At 37.2% G+C, this 15,526-nt stretch overlaps 1 protein-coding gene across 16 annotated transcripts in view; it reads left to right on the top strand.

The window, feature by feature from the left end:
* The window catches only part of ZNF644 (zinc finger protein 644), an 83,474-nt gene that overhangs the window by 46,564 nt on the left and 21,384 nt on the right, over window positions 1-15,526 (top strand). For 14 of the 16 annotated variants that reach the window (XM_052801936.1, XM_052801947.1, XM_052801938.1 and 11 more), the window contains one exon: window positions 4,574-4,625. The exons of 1 other annotated variant lie outside the window; for it this stretch is intronic. The gene's annotated coding sequence lies outside the window, so the exon portion shown is untranslated. Of the gene's footprint in view, window positions 1-1,231; window positions 2,235-4,573; window positions 4,626-15,526 lie in introns of those variants that run through there. One more of the 16 variants, XM_052801941.1, reaches the window with a different exon arrangement.

Genomic DNA, 15,526 nt, shown 5'->3' on the forward strand with positions numbered 1-15,526 from the left:
AAAGCTCCTTCTGCAAACAGAAAGCAGGAAACTACATTTTGTACAGACAAGGTCATTGCTGACTACTTGTTGCGAAAATGGCGGTATAGGCTTGTATTTAAAGAGCTTGTCAGCTAAGTTTTTGCTTTTTCAGTCCTCTTCTGAAATGACTTTATCCTTGGTAGTTGTGTATACAATATTAGCTGGAGCTGCTTCTGGGCTTCTTGCAATAGCCTTTTCTTAGAGTAATCTTTGCTTTCTACTGGCTGTTTTTTCCTGCATTGATTCTTAGGATTATTAGATTTCTGTAAGATTATGGATATTTTCCAGAGCTGCATCAGATATTAGAATGAAATTTCTTTCCCCTGTACCCCCCCTCCCACCCCCTGCTTTTGAATTTAGCAGGTTTTAATGCTGGGACAGCAGTATCCTAATAAACGTAAATTTCACTCTCAACCAACTGATCAAATTTTCTAAGTCCCAGAAAGTACTTGAAGTCAAGACTACAGTTGCAAGCATTTTGCTGTGTTCTTATGTTGAGCTGGTGAAATGAACTGTTTAGTCACAGCTTATACCAACAAAAGTAGCTTGTATAGTATAGTTTATTCTAGCCTTTGTTTCTTCCTTTTCCTTCCTTCCCCCACAAGCATAATCAGCTATAGAGGCAGCTAGTTTTGTGTTACATTATAACTCTCTTTAAAAAAACCCCAAACAACCAACCAAAAAAACCCGCTGAAAAACTTCTCTGAATTATGTTCCTGACTGCAACTGTTCCAGGAGAAGGTGGTGGTTAAAGATGATTAAGTGTCTTTTCCCAGATAGATGTAGAAATGTCAGTTATCACAGATCTGTTAGGAAATAAGGGCTAAATAGTAGATGAATAGATCAAAACTCTTTCTTGTCAGGATTACTGCAAATTTTATCTACTCGTTGTACACCTTTGCATTCTAGTGTTCCTCAAACTTTTTTCCCCAGAGAGGGTCATGTTATAGGAGGTATTTCATTATAGCAAACAGAGCACTAATAACGTAAATAGGAAGTGATTAAAAGTAAATTTAGTCTTGACATAAGATCCAACTCTGATGAGAGGAGGAGCAGTTAGGCAAGTTTTGTGTGACTCACCTTTGAACTCAGATTAATTGTCTTTATATAAACATTGTATTGTGAATGGTTATGAGCTTGATGCAAGAGTCATGAATAAAATCTTTTCTGCTATCTTTGTAGATGTGAAACCAGTTATCTTAGGTTTTTTGTATGAGCCTGAATCTTGAAGTATCAACTGTAATGGTTGTTTACTTGGGAAAGCAGTATTATGGAAGCTTTTGTAGCTGTTCTCTAGCTAGCCAGAAAGATTAAATATTTTAACTAGTCCAGTGTGATTATCTGTAACAATTATATTACAGCCTGTATATACAGCCTTTTAAGTTATTCCTCAAACAAATGCTTTTTTGAGAATCTCTCTGTGTCTCTCTGTAGCTCAGATACACTTGACGGGTTGTTCTGTCTGAGCAATACCCACAGATGTGACTTCATCATTGCATACAGGCTGGAGAACTTCTTTTGCCTACTTTGGCTTTTTTTTGTGTGTTGCATGAAAAGAAGTATCATTGGTATGCTCCTTTTTTGTGTTGTCACTGGGCAAAGTGATCATTGCTAGCACTGAACCGCCTTGGTTCACACTTCTCACCGATTAGGGAGAAATGCTTGTGCTTTTAAGCACTTCCAGTACATCTGTGTTTCTTTAATACCACTGGGGGTACACTTAAGATATCAGCCATCTCCACCGTGGCAGTTTTCTTCCACTTCCTGTTCTCTGCCCTTATCAGAACAGGCAGCTGCTTATTGGTGATCAGAAGCCTAACCATTTTAGAGCAGTCCTTGTACCTGCTGTGGGCCCGTTTTTACTCTTTGAGTGGTGAGGCCTCAAGGTGAATGCTCTGTAACTACGTTTCTTACCTGCTTTAGAGTCCCTTTTGATGCTGTCTTTATTACCTGGTGAAGGAGAGTGGCTTTCATTCTCACTTCCTTTCCTGATAATGAGAATTAAGACAGGAAAATCAGAGCCAAAGCATTTGTGATTTTGAATCTTTGCCTTTCCCTAAGGAGTCTTGGAGAACTACCTCTCTTCAATCTGCTGGTAAAGAATTTCAGGTGCTCAGTTATTCCAAATGTCAACACCCTTGAAATGAATAGTAGGTGTTAGAGTTTGTTTGTGTTGGAGTGAGAGGAATCTTCAACAGCAGAAAGACTGAGAGGTGAGTGTTGGTTAAGTACTGTAGGTTGGGTCGCTTTAAACAGTGAGGGTCTCAATGCTATCAATAGTTTGGGCTAAAATCTGGTGTCTTGATGTGGATTGCATTGCCTTCATCGGGATGTTTGCATGCCACTGCACATACTGTCTCCCACTGGGTGCAGCTTTGAACACCAGTGTGTCTGAAATCCCAAAAAGGGGAGTTAATTCTGCAGGGCCCTTTGAAGTTTGTAACACAAGGCTGCAGTAGGACAGCCAGCCCTTTGGTCCTTCAGCAGTTTGCTTGCTGATGATGTCTTTGTGAAACTTCTGTCACCTTTCCTTCAGCTGGACAATATCCAAATTATGATGGCACATCTTCTCTATTTCCTTCTCTTTCCCTGTGTGCCAGATGTAGATACAGAGTAACCCCATATTTATCCCCAGAGCGGTCTGTGAGCTCCCTGTGAACCAAAGAATACTTGCATTCAAGAGTACTTGCATTTAAGTTTTCTCCAAAGAGCACATTAATGAGTACAAGAGTACATGCCCTCCAGATAGGCAGTGTAGGGTAAGACTTCCCATTTTATGTCAACACAGTAAAGTGATTGGTCTGAAGTAACGTGTTTCCATGAAGAAGCTGTTACAGTGAGTAACAGGTTGAATGGCAGCCTGTTGTATTACCAGTGATCTACAGTTGTCTGGGCTCAATCATTTCATGCAAAGATTCTGTCTGTACTTGAATCACAAACCATGAAATCTATGTTGAGAACAGTTATTGCTAATGTTTAGCTAATTGCAGTGTTCAGAAGATGTGAGAATTGCTACAGTGGTATGGGTGAGATCATTTTGCATGAGGGCAGTCAGTCATGTAGTTCTTACTTGCAGTGAGAGAAGTGTTAGACTGGGATTGACTCTGCCCAGCCAAAGTGCACAGGTTTACTGAGATGTCTGGTTTAGTGCTGATCTTAGTATTTGATAATGTAAAGTCTGCACAGACCTTCTTTCCCATTTTTTGAAAGGTGTTTTGCTCTTCATACATGCAGGTTGTATTTTGTGGGCGTTTTTAACTGTAGCTTTACATTTACCTTCTGTAACATGCAATAGGGCTCCCCTGCTGTTTGAAAATAGCACTTCTGCTTCTCTAGGTGCATGAATATTACTTTAAAACCTGACTAAAGAATTTTAACTTTTTCTGTAATACAACTTATTTGAGAAATAAATGAGCATATCTTTTGAATAACATTAATGAATAAAGGCTACAGTTTAATGTGATGATTAGGAAATTATCCTGGGGCTAGGGAGAGGAGCTTGGAGACTAGTCTGTTGCTTTATATTGCCCAGCAAGACTTTTTGAAAGGTCTGTCTTTCCTTACTATCTGTCTTTGTAATTTAGGTGGGTGGCTTTGAGACAGTTACAGACTGACTGGGGAACTCAGAATCAAAAAGCTGTGTGTGAACAAATTGAGGGAAGGAATCTTAGGTAGTATGTAAGGATAGATGTCTCTTTCAGAGTTAGTTTTGGAGATGGATACAATAGTTTAGTCTAGATACAAATAACCCTCTGTAAAGCTGTATGCCAGTTGTTGTGTCTTCATTAGATGAAGTAGACCCAGTTCTGTAGAAAAATTCATTCTTGTTTTTGTACAGCTTCAGTGACTTTCAGAGTCTCTTCCAAATGTTATATAGTCTGATATCTCCAACTAGGAAGTGAAAAATTTCCTTGTATAGTTAGTTCTGTTAAAGATCTGTGAGCAAAACTGAAACTAGAGCATTTAACCTGACATTAATCAGCCTTCATGAAGGCAAAGTAAGTTATGATTTTAAAATGGGCTAGCTAGCCTTAAAATAATGAACACAACTTTGTCCTAGGGAAGGCAAGGAATTAGTGAGGCCCAGGTTTAAAACCCCCCAGCACTTAACCTCAGGTATCTTGATTGTTTTGCTAAAAAGATTTTTTAAAGCTTTCATTTGTAACCATGTCCTTTCTATGCTTCATTCCCTATTCAGGGAACTTAAGATAGCTGTCTTTGAAGGCACTAGCAGAAAATGCAGCAGAGCTTTTCTTGCCATGCAACTTTTTTTCCCCTGTTCTGCCCACTTAGTTTAATAGCATGTGTATATTTGATATGATTTCTTGGTGGACTTTTAATTAAAGTACAAACATCTGTGTTATTTGAAAATTACATGTGTGTTTGAGAGAAGACCACTGGAATTTTGATATTTCTTCCCTGAGACAAAACTGATAGAATACTTTTGCAGCTGTGGATTTCTCATCTCTGCTTTGCCTGTCTTGTCGTATAGTCTAGAACAGAAGCATAAGACAATGACAGCTGTACAGTAAGTTCTTGTTTTATTTTGCAGGTTTGTTTTAATGTGGAAGTGGATCTCACAGCTTAATATAAATCAAACAAAGGTGAGTAGAAGTTTTGTGGGTTTGGTTTGGTTGGTTTTGTGTTTTTGTTGGGTTTTTGTTTGGGGTTTTTTTGTGGTGTGTGGTTTTGTTTGGGTTTTTTCCAAATTCCTTGGGTCCATTAGCACATACTGCTAAACACTCAGAAAAAGTGGTCAGTGAAAATTGTATTGAAACTTGTATCTTGATTACTGTAATTTACAGACATAATGTTACTTCTATGATACCAAAATAGGAACAAAACACATACATCCCTAATATTTAAGATTATTATGATAATTATGCTTTTCTTCCATAAACTATTATAGTCAAAAAGCTATCAAGGCATTCTGCTAGCTGTTGAGAGCCAAAATTATGAATACTTCAAATGAATTTCATTCTCTGCATATTATCCACCTGGTTTCAAAGTATTGAAAGAGTACTTTGCATTGTCAAAGCAGGATGTTAAACTTGCACTTATTCTATTAATAAATAACTGTGTGGGAAATTTGACCAGCTACCAGAATAGCATTTCACATTTTTAATAATGAAATTCCATTGGTTTTGTTTTGGTTTTTTCCCTTTCCCGTCCACAGGAACCCTTTTGGGAGCTGTTTGAAAGACAAAGTATATGAAGATATACTGCTGGTACTGAGCTGTAGAACTTAAGTGTCCATTTGCAATTGCAAAGTGTCCATCTAGGAAAAATTTACTGTAACTTTGGCATTTCTCTGCACCACCACTCCCACCCCCCACCCTGCCTTATTTTGAGAAAAAGAATTTAGCTAAGCCCAGATTTTGTTTCTTTTCACATTACTTGATATTATACTTCAGGAATACTTTGAACTATAAAATTAATCTCTTCTCTGTTAAATTATGTGAAACATTTAACAAAGAGCAATTTGCTTTAATCTGTTTTAGCTTGAGTCTTTCAAGAGTATCTTTAGGTAAGGCCCCACAATTTGGTAAATTCTCTCCTGTGAAGACAGGGCACGATGGAATCGTGTACACAGGCTTCTGTAACAAACAACAGCTGGCTTCTCAAGTTTCCTGCTTGCTGTTTGACTAATACGGCATCTCAAAATACAGCTGCTTGTGGTGACTTGATATTTTGAAGAGGTGAGAGGGAGATCCCATTTGCTCGAACAAGCTTGTTCTTCATTTCTAATCTCTGATTAATATGTAGACTTAATGTAGCTTTAAAAATGTAATATGTGCATCTTAAAATAGACATGACCTGCTTTGTATCTTCTGCTCTGCTAGGACTTTTTTAGAGATACTGCTGTCAACTTTAAAATACTGATTATAGCAGAACACTTTGTGGGGAATTTAAAATAACTCTTCTATTCAGTGTTATTCCTTTGTATAATGTATAACTGATTCAGGACTTCGATTATGAATTGTCTTCTGAATTATGAACAATTAAAAGTAAGCTATGCTGCTGTAGTGTGCATATAATTATGCACAGCGGATGTTTACTGCCTTAGCCTGGCTTTGCAGGTTTCTAGAATGTGGTGCTTTGAGAAAAGGAATAAATGTAACTCTGCAAAAGGAAATACTGTTCTTTATCTGAGGATGAGTGTAGAACGAGAATGGTGGCTAGGGAGGGGACTTGAATTCACAGTAAGATTTAGATTGTTCCCTAGGCCTTTTAATGCTTTCAGTACTTGATGCTTACAGTTTATGTTCTGTCTTTCCTTAATTTAAGTGTTACCTCATTACTGGTTTAAATACAGAAAATTAGTTGAGAAGTCTAATATATAAATAACTGAGTGTGTTCTTTAAGCATGAAATCTTCTGAATGAAACTCCAAAGACCTTTCATTTTAATGGTGGTTGTTAGCTGCGTATAGTAGAAAAAAGCTGGTCTCTGAGGAGAAAGCCTGTACTCTTGCATACATAACAAGAGGACAGAAAAATGTGTAAAAGAATACATGGAACAGTGTACAGTGTACATGGTCACGTACAGAGTTATAGTTTTGGGTCTTTTAAAAACTCTTATTTCATATGTTCATTGGTAAGGATGATAACTTTCTCCAAGTTGACAGAATTGTTTGTTCTTAATCTAAAAAGGTACAAGATGGTTTTTTGGCCGTACCTGGTGCTGTTACTTACAATCTTACCAGCTTTTTAACCCTTGATAACTGAAAGAATATAGAGGATGATGAGAGCCAGTTTGCTGGTAAGGATGAGTGAATATCACTAATGTAATTCATTACACTAAGGTTCTAAATTAAATGAGTAAACACGGAGCGTTCATTTGAGGTAGCCTTTTCATAATTGGGAAAGATAGCATGCTTTAGGAGTTAAGAAGTGTCTCTACATTAGCAGGAGAGACAAAATTTGTGATACTATTTAAGTATGTACAGCAAATAGTTATTAGCCAAAAAAGCAAAAAGCATGAGAAATTGCTAGGTCGTGCTGGATAAAAAGAATTACAACTTTTATTTAATATAATAAGGAATAAGGTCAGAATTTTTCCAGAGTTGAAAGGTGTGTCATGTCCAAAGATCTGTCTCAATAGAATTGGGTTAAACTGTTCTTAATGTCATCTGTAAGAAAGTGTACTGTAAATGCATTATGCATGTTGTCATGCAAGTTTTCATCTGTGATCTGCAGGACTGACACTTCAGGACTACTAGTTCATGCAGGTAACTAACAATGTAGTTCAATGAATTTGAGAAATATTCCTGTAAAAAATAGTCAAATATACCCGACTTCTAAAAACCCTTCCCAGTCTGGTTGTGATCTTTACTTTCTAACAAAAGTACATTGGATAGCTTATCCAAATAACAAGCTTGATGCTCATGCCTTAAGAGGTAGGTCTTTTGCTTCAGTTACTGAATTCACCTTTCTCTGAAATTTGGGATTACAGTAAAAATAAGGCTTCTGTGGCTATGTAGTTGTAATCATTGGGGATTTGTATAAAGTTACGGAAAAAAACTAATTATTAGACTCAGTTTGTTGATATATATTGGATTTGTATTGGAAGAAAGGGTTCTTTACCCAACTGCTCACAAAAGGTGGCTGAACAAAAAGATTGAATTGTAGGAAAAACCTTTGTTTTAAATTGAAAGTCAGTTTTAGATTTGGATGCAAAATTTCTGTTGGTTCTGCTTTGATTGATTAGTTTTAAATGTCTTTGTGTTAGTACATCATTGCTCATATTTGGCAGCTGGGGAAACGTTTTCAGTTGTGTGCTCTACACGTGGGGAATAATTAGATATGCACACAGAATTTCACCACCACTTGGTGGCAGTACCAGGCTTCAGAAGGACTTGTTTCTGAGCAGATAAAGTGACTTTGATTTTTGTAAAACTGTGGGTTAAGGGGGAGTAGATTTTTTTTTTTTCAATTTCTAAAAGTTAGTGATGTCTTTTAGAAATGAAAATACTTTTCATTTAACCTACTTGAAGGATTTGCATTTGTATGTCTCTATGGAAAATCTAGCTATCATGCCTAATATGTAATTTAAGAGTTTTTCTTGTGTTAATAGTATTCTCAGAAGATGTATTTAATGTTCCCCAGTTGAATTATTTTAGCATTCACTTCTAGCATTTTACTTCGATTGAGTAGTGTACTTCAAGTAATTTTAGAACATAAAATTTGCTTCATGGTAGCATTCTTCATATGATGTTGTCTTTTACAGTTAAATAGAGGACTGCCAAAGCTGCTTTTTTCTCTTCTGAAATGTTCTCTGCATTTTCAGTTTTTTATTTATTGATGCAAATTTTAGGAAAAGATTCCCCAGTAGATTTTTCTGTCAACAAAACTAGTAAAAGTTTGTGCCCTTACTCATAGTTGTTGCCTCTTGGTTGTGCCAATTCAGCAAGTGTGTGGGTCCTAGCCTTTTAAACTGGATAATGAAATTGTTGATAAAGTGTGAAAGAAGGAACATGGGGGAGTGGAGGAAGGCAGGAGTTGCTTAAATTGGCTTTGCTAAAAGGAGAGCATAATTCCAATGTACAGCACAGTAATTTGACAGCATATGGCTCAATGTTGAGACTACTTCCTCTACTCTGCAAGCCAAAGTCTTTTGCAATGACAGCAGGTCTTTCGTTTTAATATTATCTCCCACTAAGTCCCACTAAGGACTGCAGTGGTGAGACTAGAGCCTGGAAGAATGCAAGTACTTTCCTAAGCCTGTGCTCTTTGTGAAATGTCTCACTCACTGTGACTGTTATAACAGAGCATTGCTGGTGGGAGGGGTCCCATGAGGAGGAAATATTTTTATTGTATTGCCTGAAAAGCCAACACTGAGAGTTCAGCATCCTTAGGCCCTTCTGAGGTGTGACATATCAAGAAGGCATCTAAGTCAATTGTGACATAGAAGAAGGATTCATCCTGTGGAAAGTCCTGAACTGTAGAAAAACTAATAGAAAATGAGGGGGGACTTTGGAAATGCCTGTTAATAAATTTGAGTGTGATAATAGTACTTTACTTAGTGAGTAATAATATTATATTATTTAGTGAGAGAACTCTGGAAAACAGGAACACTGGAAGAGAGATAGAAGGGAGAGGGGCATCAAATTATAGTTTTGCCGTGAATACGTTCTATGTAACTTGGGATAGAGAGAGTGCACTTTTGCTGTATGCCTGATTATTTTTGTGTAATTTTCTTAAGCTGTCAGAATGACAAATCCGAAGTTAGTGGTTGGAAACCTCTTTTTGATTAAAATACTGTTGTGCCTATATTGCTGGTATTTTGAAATGAAAGAAAAAAGTGGATAGTCTGAGCATATGGAGCACTCCAAAGAGAAGTAAGCAAGAATTGGGATACTATGTGGCAAAGTGTACTAAAACAGAATCATAGAATAGTTGAGGTTGGAAGGGACCTGTGGAGATCTTGTCCAATCCTCTGTGTTAAGCAGGGTCATCTAGAGCAGCTTGCCCAGGACTATGTCTGGACAGCTGTTGAAAGTCTCCAAGGTTGGAGGCTCTACAGCCTCTCTAAGCAACCTGTGCCAGTCACTCTCACAGAAAAAAGTTTTCCTTGTTTTCAGGTGGAAACTCATGTATTTTAGTTTGTACCCATTGCTGCTTGTCCTATCACTGAATGCCACTGGAAGGAGTCTAACTCTATCTTTTTTGTACCCTCCCTTCAGATGTTTGTACATGTTGATGAGATCCTAGTGAGCCTCCTCCTCTCCTCCTCTCCTCCTCTCCTCCTCTCCTCCTCTCCTCCTCTCCTCCTCTCCTCCTCTCCTCCTCTCCTCCTCTCCGAACAGTCCTAACTCTATCAACCTTTACTCATACGAGATACTCCAGTCTCTTAATTGTCTTAGTAGCCCTTTGCTGGACTCTGTCCAATAGCTCCATATTTCTTTTGGACTGGGCAGTCCAGAACTGGACAAACTACTCCAGGTGTAGCCTTACCAGTGCTGAGTAGAGGGGAAGGATCAACTCCCTCAGTGTGCTGGCAACACTCCTAATGCAGACCACAATACTATTGGCCTTCTTTGCCACAAGGGCACATTGCTAGCTCATGTCCAGCTTGCTGTCCAACAGGACCACCAGGTACTTCTCTGCAAAGCTGCTTCCCAGCATGTACTGGTGCTTGTGGTTATTCATGGGGCAGGACTTCATACTTTCCTTTGTTGAACTTCATGAGGTTTCTGTCAGCCCGTTTCTCCAGCCTGTTGAGGTCCATCTGAATGGCAGCACAACCCACTGGTGTATCAGCCACTCCGCTCAGTCTTGTATCATCAGGAAACTTTCTGAGGGTACCTTCTGCCCCATCATCGAGGTCATTAATGAAGATGTTGAACAGTGTTGGACCCAGTAGTGACCCCAGGATACAGCACTAGTTACCGGCCACCAGCTACACTTTGTACTACTGATCACAACCCTTAATTTTTTGGCAGCCTGGTAAAAATATTGTCTCACAACAAGGATGGGAGCAGGGCTTTTATTTATAGACTGTAATGAGAAACTTTATTGTTTTGTAATGCTGGTCTTTAATAGACTATTTGTCATATTGTGTCTAGATAAAAGCAATTTTTGGTACCATACTTTAGGCTTAAGAATACATTTGACTGAAAAACACAGGTAATGGTAATGAAAGAGATGAAAAGTGTTTTCTCAAACATTCAGTTTCTTTAGAGAGAAAAAAAGGTGTGAGCAGGTCAGATTGACATAACGGAAAAGAATTTATCTCTGCATGTAAAAGTACGTAAGGGAACAGTTCTGGAGAGAAGTGTGTATTATCACAGAACATTAAGTCTGTGTTTTCAAACGTCTGTGTCTTACTGGAATGCTGCTAGTCTTTACCGTGTGTCTGCATTTAGGAAAAGTCCATATTTTATTGTAGTTCTCATCTTTAGTAGAAACTAATGGCAGTGCAATTCAAACTAGGTCATACTACAAAAAATCCAAACTAGACAAAGAGCTGCAGGAACGTGGAGACTTAAGTACTTGGCTGTCCTCTATGAACAGCGTTGTGGAATGCTGGAGGAGGGGAGGTATGGAAGCCTGTGGACTTGTGTGACTGTTCTGAAGTTACCAGATTCAAAGTCTTGATTTTTTTTGTACTGGCTAGGCATCTTTTAGAAATACCTAATTCACTTTGACAAGTCTCTACCAATGAAACCATCTTAAACTGCTGCATTAGCACTTAAAACTAGAAGAGGTTTTTTTTAAAGTCATACATCTGATTCTTGTGACACTTAAATTGTATTGTCATTTATTTTATTGATTTCAGTATTGAATTTTAGCATGATGCACCCCATTGTGACAAACTGGTTTATTTTCCCAAGCAAATCAATATTAGAGGAACAAGATTAAGAATGGCCGGTGGCAGTTATGGCATTCTCTTCTATGATTTCTGAATTATAAGACGGTCATTCTTAGTTGTGTACTGTTTCCTTTCATATGCGAGATATTAAAATACCACTCTTAAATATTTCAGACCAGAAACCAAGTTTCTGAAATGTTGACATTTATAAGGAAACATTTTTTTTTTCCTTACTATGTGACACACAGCTTTTGAAGAAATTGTTTCATTAGAAATAAAGTTTCAGGTAAATAACTTTCTGAAAAAGTGTGCTTCAGGTTTGATGTTCCCAAGTATAATCTTACTGAAAAGACAGGCTGGTTTTGTGTGACGACTCCTCTGTAATTCAAAGTTTCTCTTTGGTCAGCTTTTTCCACGGAGATATGACAACTCAGTCAGTCTTTCAACAGTATAACAAAAGGTTATACTGTGGGTGACAATAAATTTGTATTTCTTTATTTAGGCGTAATACAACTTCTTAGTGTCCTATCAGTAATTTTTCTTGCTGCTTTAAAAATAATTTTGAATATGGGAGTCTGATTAGCTATGAGAGTTTTCCCGATGTTTTGTTTTCATGTGAAGAGCTATGAATCTGAATCGAAGATAACTAGTTTTCAGTGGAACTCCTCAGACTGTAGTTATATTAATAACCATATACTTGTATGTAATGTAGGTGTGTGAGGGCAGTATTCATGGTGGTGTGCATATTAAACAAGCTGTCTCTACACTATAGAAGTTTAAAAAAAATCCAGAAATGTTCAGGTGAATTTGTAGGTTTCAAAGCTAAGTAAGACAGTCTACAAATGGTCATTGTCTCTGCTGTGCAGAAGGGAATGTATTTTCAACAACTTAATTTGCAAACACAAATAGAAGCTGGAGGAAGGCAAGGTGAGTCACTGACTCATCCTCTGGTTGGTTGTCAGGTTTTGTGGTTCTATTTCCATCTGAAGGGTGGATCTGGATAGCTTTTTAAGAAGAGATAAAGTGGAAAACAAGTAATAGGTATTCTTCTAATGATCAAAGTATTGTGATTTTTTTTATTGACTTTGGGTATTCATATTGCTAGGTAACACCCAAAACTCGGGAGGTGTGAACTGTGCATTTCTGTATGGAAGAGGCAAAATTACTGTGCAGGTATCCTCTAAATAACTTGATTTTTTTTCTCAAGATGTGGCTGGTTTATGCTAGTACACTACTAGTTCCTCTTACTCTGTACAAACCTTCATCTTCAAAAGGTTCTTAAACATTCCACTTCTGATGGAAGCGCCGTGCTTGACGTTTGGCATGATTAAGTTGTTAAAGGAATAGGCTGTGTAATGGGGCAAAATGGAAGGAGACGCCTCTTTAGTCCTGTGCCAGGATGTATTTAAGCACTCTCTGGTCTGCTGTTTGTTGCCTAAAAATCTGTGACATTGGTTTCATCATTGTTAACATAATCTGTCATTTGAGAAAGCTTTATTACAGGAATGCTTGTGGATAAAATGATAGGTTTTGTTAGTTTTGTCTACTTATATAACAAAGTCTTGAAGAAAAATCTAAATGGGAACAGTGCAAACCTGAAACACCTTTCCTATCTCTTGAATATTTGAATAATCCCTTGAATGTCATGGTTATTCACATATCTGCTTAAAGAGCTTGACTTCCGAGGAGTTACTTAGCACAGGACAAGTATACTTTTGCCTTCATTACAGCACTGCTGAAAGACACTATATTTCTTCATTTACTTTAACTAGGCTGATTAAATTCAATCCATTTAGGAGGTGGCTTCTAAGTTTTTGTGCTCTTGTGTTTTAGCTCATTGGCTTATATTTATGAATTTAATGAGAAACTTGATATCAAAACACATAAAAGCACTTCATGCTTTTCACAAACTCAACCAGATTTTTTCCATCTTAATTTTTCAGCTCCACTGTGCTTTCAGATCTATTGTAAATCCTTGTAAAATAACATGGGGTTTGTGACAGAAACTGACAAATCTCTAACTACAACTGCTAGTAGGCAAAGCATAGTAAGTACACTTAGCACTGGAGTGTAAGCTTTAATGAACTAGCATTGCATGACGGCAATACTCTTAATTTGGTGTGTGACCGTATTATATTACATAGCGACGGTTGTCATTATGAAATAAGAATTTGGAAATGTCATAAACCTACTGGTAATAAATACAATTAATAATGCACATAGAACAATGGAATTAAGTACATTCCTATCAAAAAGAATTATTAATGAACAAAAAGTGGACAGCATAGATCTGATGACAGGAAGGTTGCATCTAATCTGAATTACTGAGTGACCTAGGAAGCTTGCTCAGAGGGATTACCGAATAATTATGTTAATATGCAATTATCACCTCATTTCTTCTGTAGTAACCTCAAGATGTAGTGTAGTAAGGGTGTTATAGCAAGTGCTGATAGTTTGCAAAAATACTGATGTTCAAGATTTTTGAGACAGTAAGATTAGCTTAAGGCATTTAAATTATGATCTGTCAGCTTGAAGATAGATCTGACCTTACACTTTTTTTAATGCTTAGACTATCTGGCCACAGGCGTATCTGTAGAACTCATTAGGATTTTAAAAACTGATGTTTTATGAAGAAAAACAATATTAAAAATTATGTAAATTTAAAAGTACTTAATTAAATAGGGGTGGAATGTGGCTTAGTTGGCTAAATAATTGGTTGTTTTCTACTTTTGAATATGAAGTAATTTCTATATAATAAATAGCATATCACATAAACCAGGAATAACACTGTTAACTGCACTACAGTCATTCTAGGCTTAACTGAAATAATTGAATTGAACATGGCCTAGCCTTTTAGATAAAGTGTGTTTCAAAGGTATGAGCCTGGGATTGTGTATGCTTGCGTAGGCTTTTTGAGCAGTGCCATTTTCACACTTACATATCTCCAAGGCATACTGCACTGTGTGCTTAAATAAAAATTACCTCAACTGTATAGTGCTTGCCCTGGTAGAGGATATAACAAGCACTATTTGCAGCAAATTTGAAGTTTGATCTCACTGTTTAATTTTTCAGATACACTAAGTAAGGATTAATTACCAAATATTTTGACAGGATTAATAATTTTGTATTTGTGATATGGTATAGATAAGATAATTTTAAAACTTAATTTTTTTTTCCCCAGAGTGTTTGGATTAGGTAGCGTTTCAGTTTGGGTGTTGCACTTCCTGAATGGTACAAGTTAGATGATAACATTTCCTCAGAAATGGTGGCATTGTGTGGAATGTTTTTTTGCATGTGTCTAGTTACACCTATCGTTGTTGCTGCATAAATTTCTACACATGGAGTAGGTACTGTAAATGAAGTTTTGCATCTTGGCTCAGTGTCATCACAAGACTCTAAATTACTGTAATGTAAAAAGATATTTTATATATTTTCTTTAATACCACACTGTTAAAACTGCTAGCCTTCTTATTGTCCTGCATGTAAAATAGTGAATTGTACCACCCTGATAGCTGGAAAAAATGTGATAATTAGCAGAAAATTATTAAAATGTAACAGCAATATTATTGATACAGTAAGCATTTCAGGCTTGATTCAAAGACTGAAATCTGTAGGGACAGCTGTATTACCATAGAAGACTTCTAATCAGATCCATATGGAATAGTTCACAGTCTCCATAAATACACAATGTGGAAAGGAATCTCTTACAAGATTGCACAGTGTAATGTTTTAGATACTGCTCATGACAACTCTGAAGAGAGTCTCAGTTTAAAGGTGATCGTATGGTACCCTAGCCACCTTTTTAACTTGAGCTTTAACACGAATATTTAGCATCAGTATGGTTTTGTATGTGGAGCAACATGGTTTTGTCTTCGTCACGTAAACCTGTGAAAAGTTTTCAGGAGCCATTCTGATAATGAGGATAGCAATCTCCAAGCAGGCACAATATTCTCAGTTTGCCTCCCTGCTGTTCGGGGGGTACCGATGAAGTTGCTTTAAATGGGAAGCGTCTGTTCTTCCTCTGAACCCCTCACACCAGAACAGATGGGTGGAACTTGGAACATGGAAGGTTTTACCTCAGAGGTGGTAACAGTGAAGCCACTCATTAACACTGAATTTACCACTTCGTTAGCAACGTTGCTTCCTGTTGAGAAAAGCTAATATAGACTCTCAAATTGACTGAGCATACATTT

This window comes from Harpia harpyja, chromosome 11, assembly GCF_026419915.1.
Source record: "Harpia harpyja isolate bHarHar1 chromosome 11, bHarHar1 primary haplotype, whole genome shotgun sequence".
Taxonomy (NCBI): domain Eukaryota; kingdom Metazoa; phylum Chordata; class Aves; order Accipitriformes; family Accipitridae; genus Harpia; species Harpia harpyja.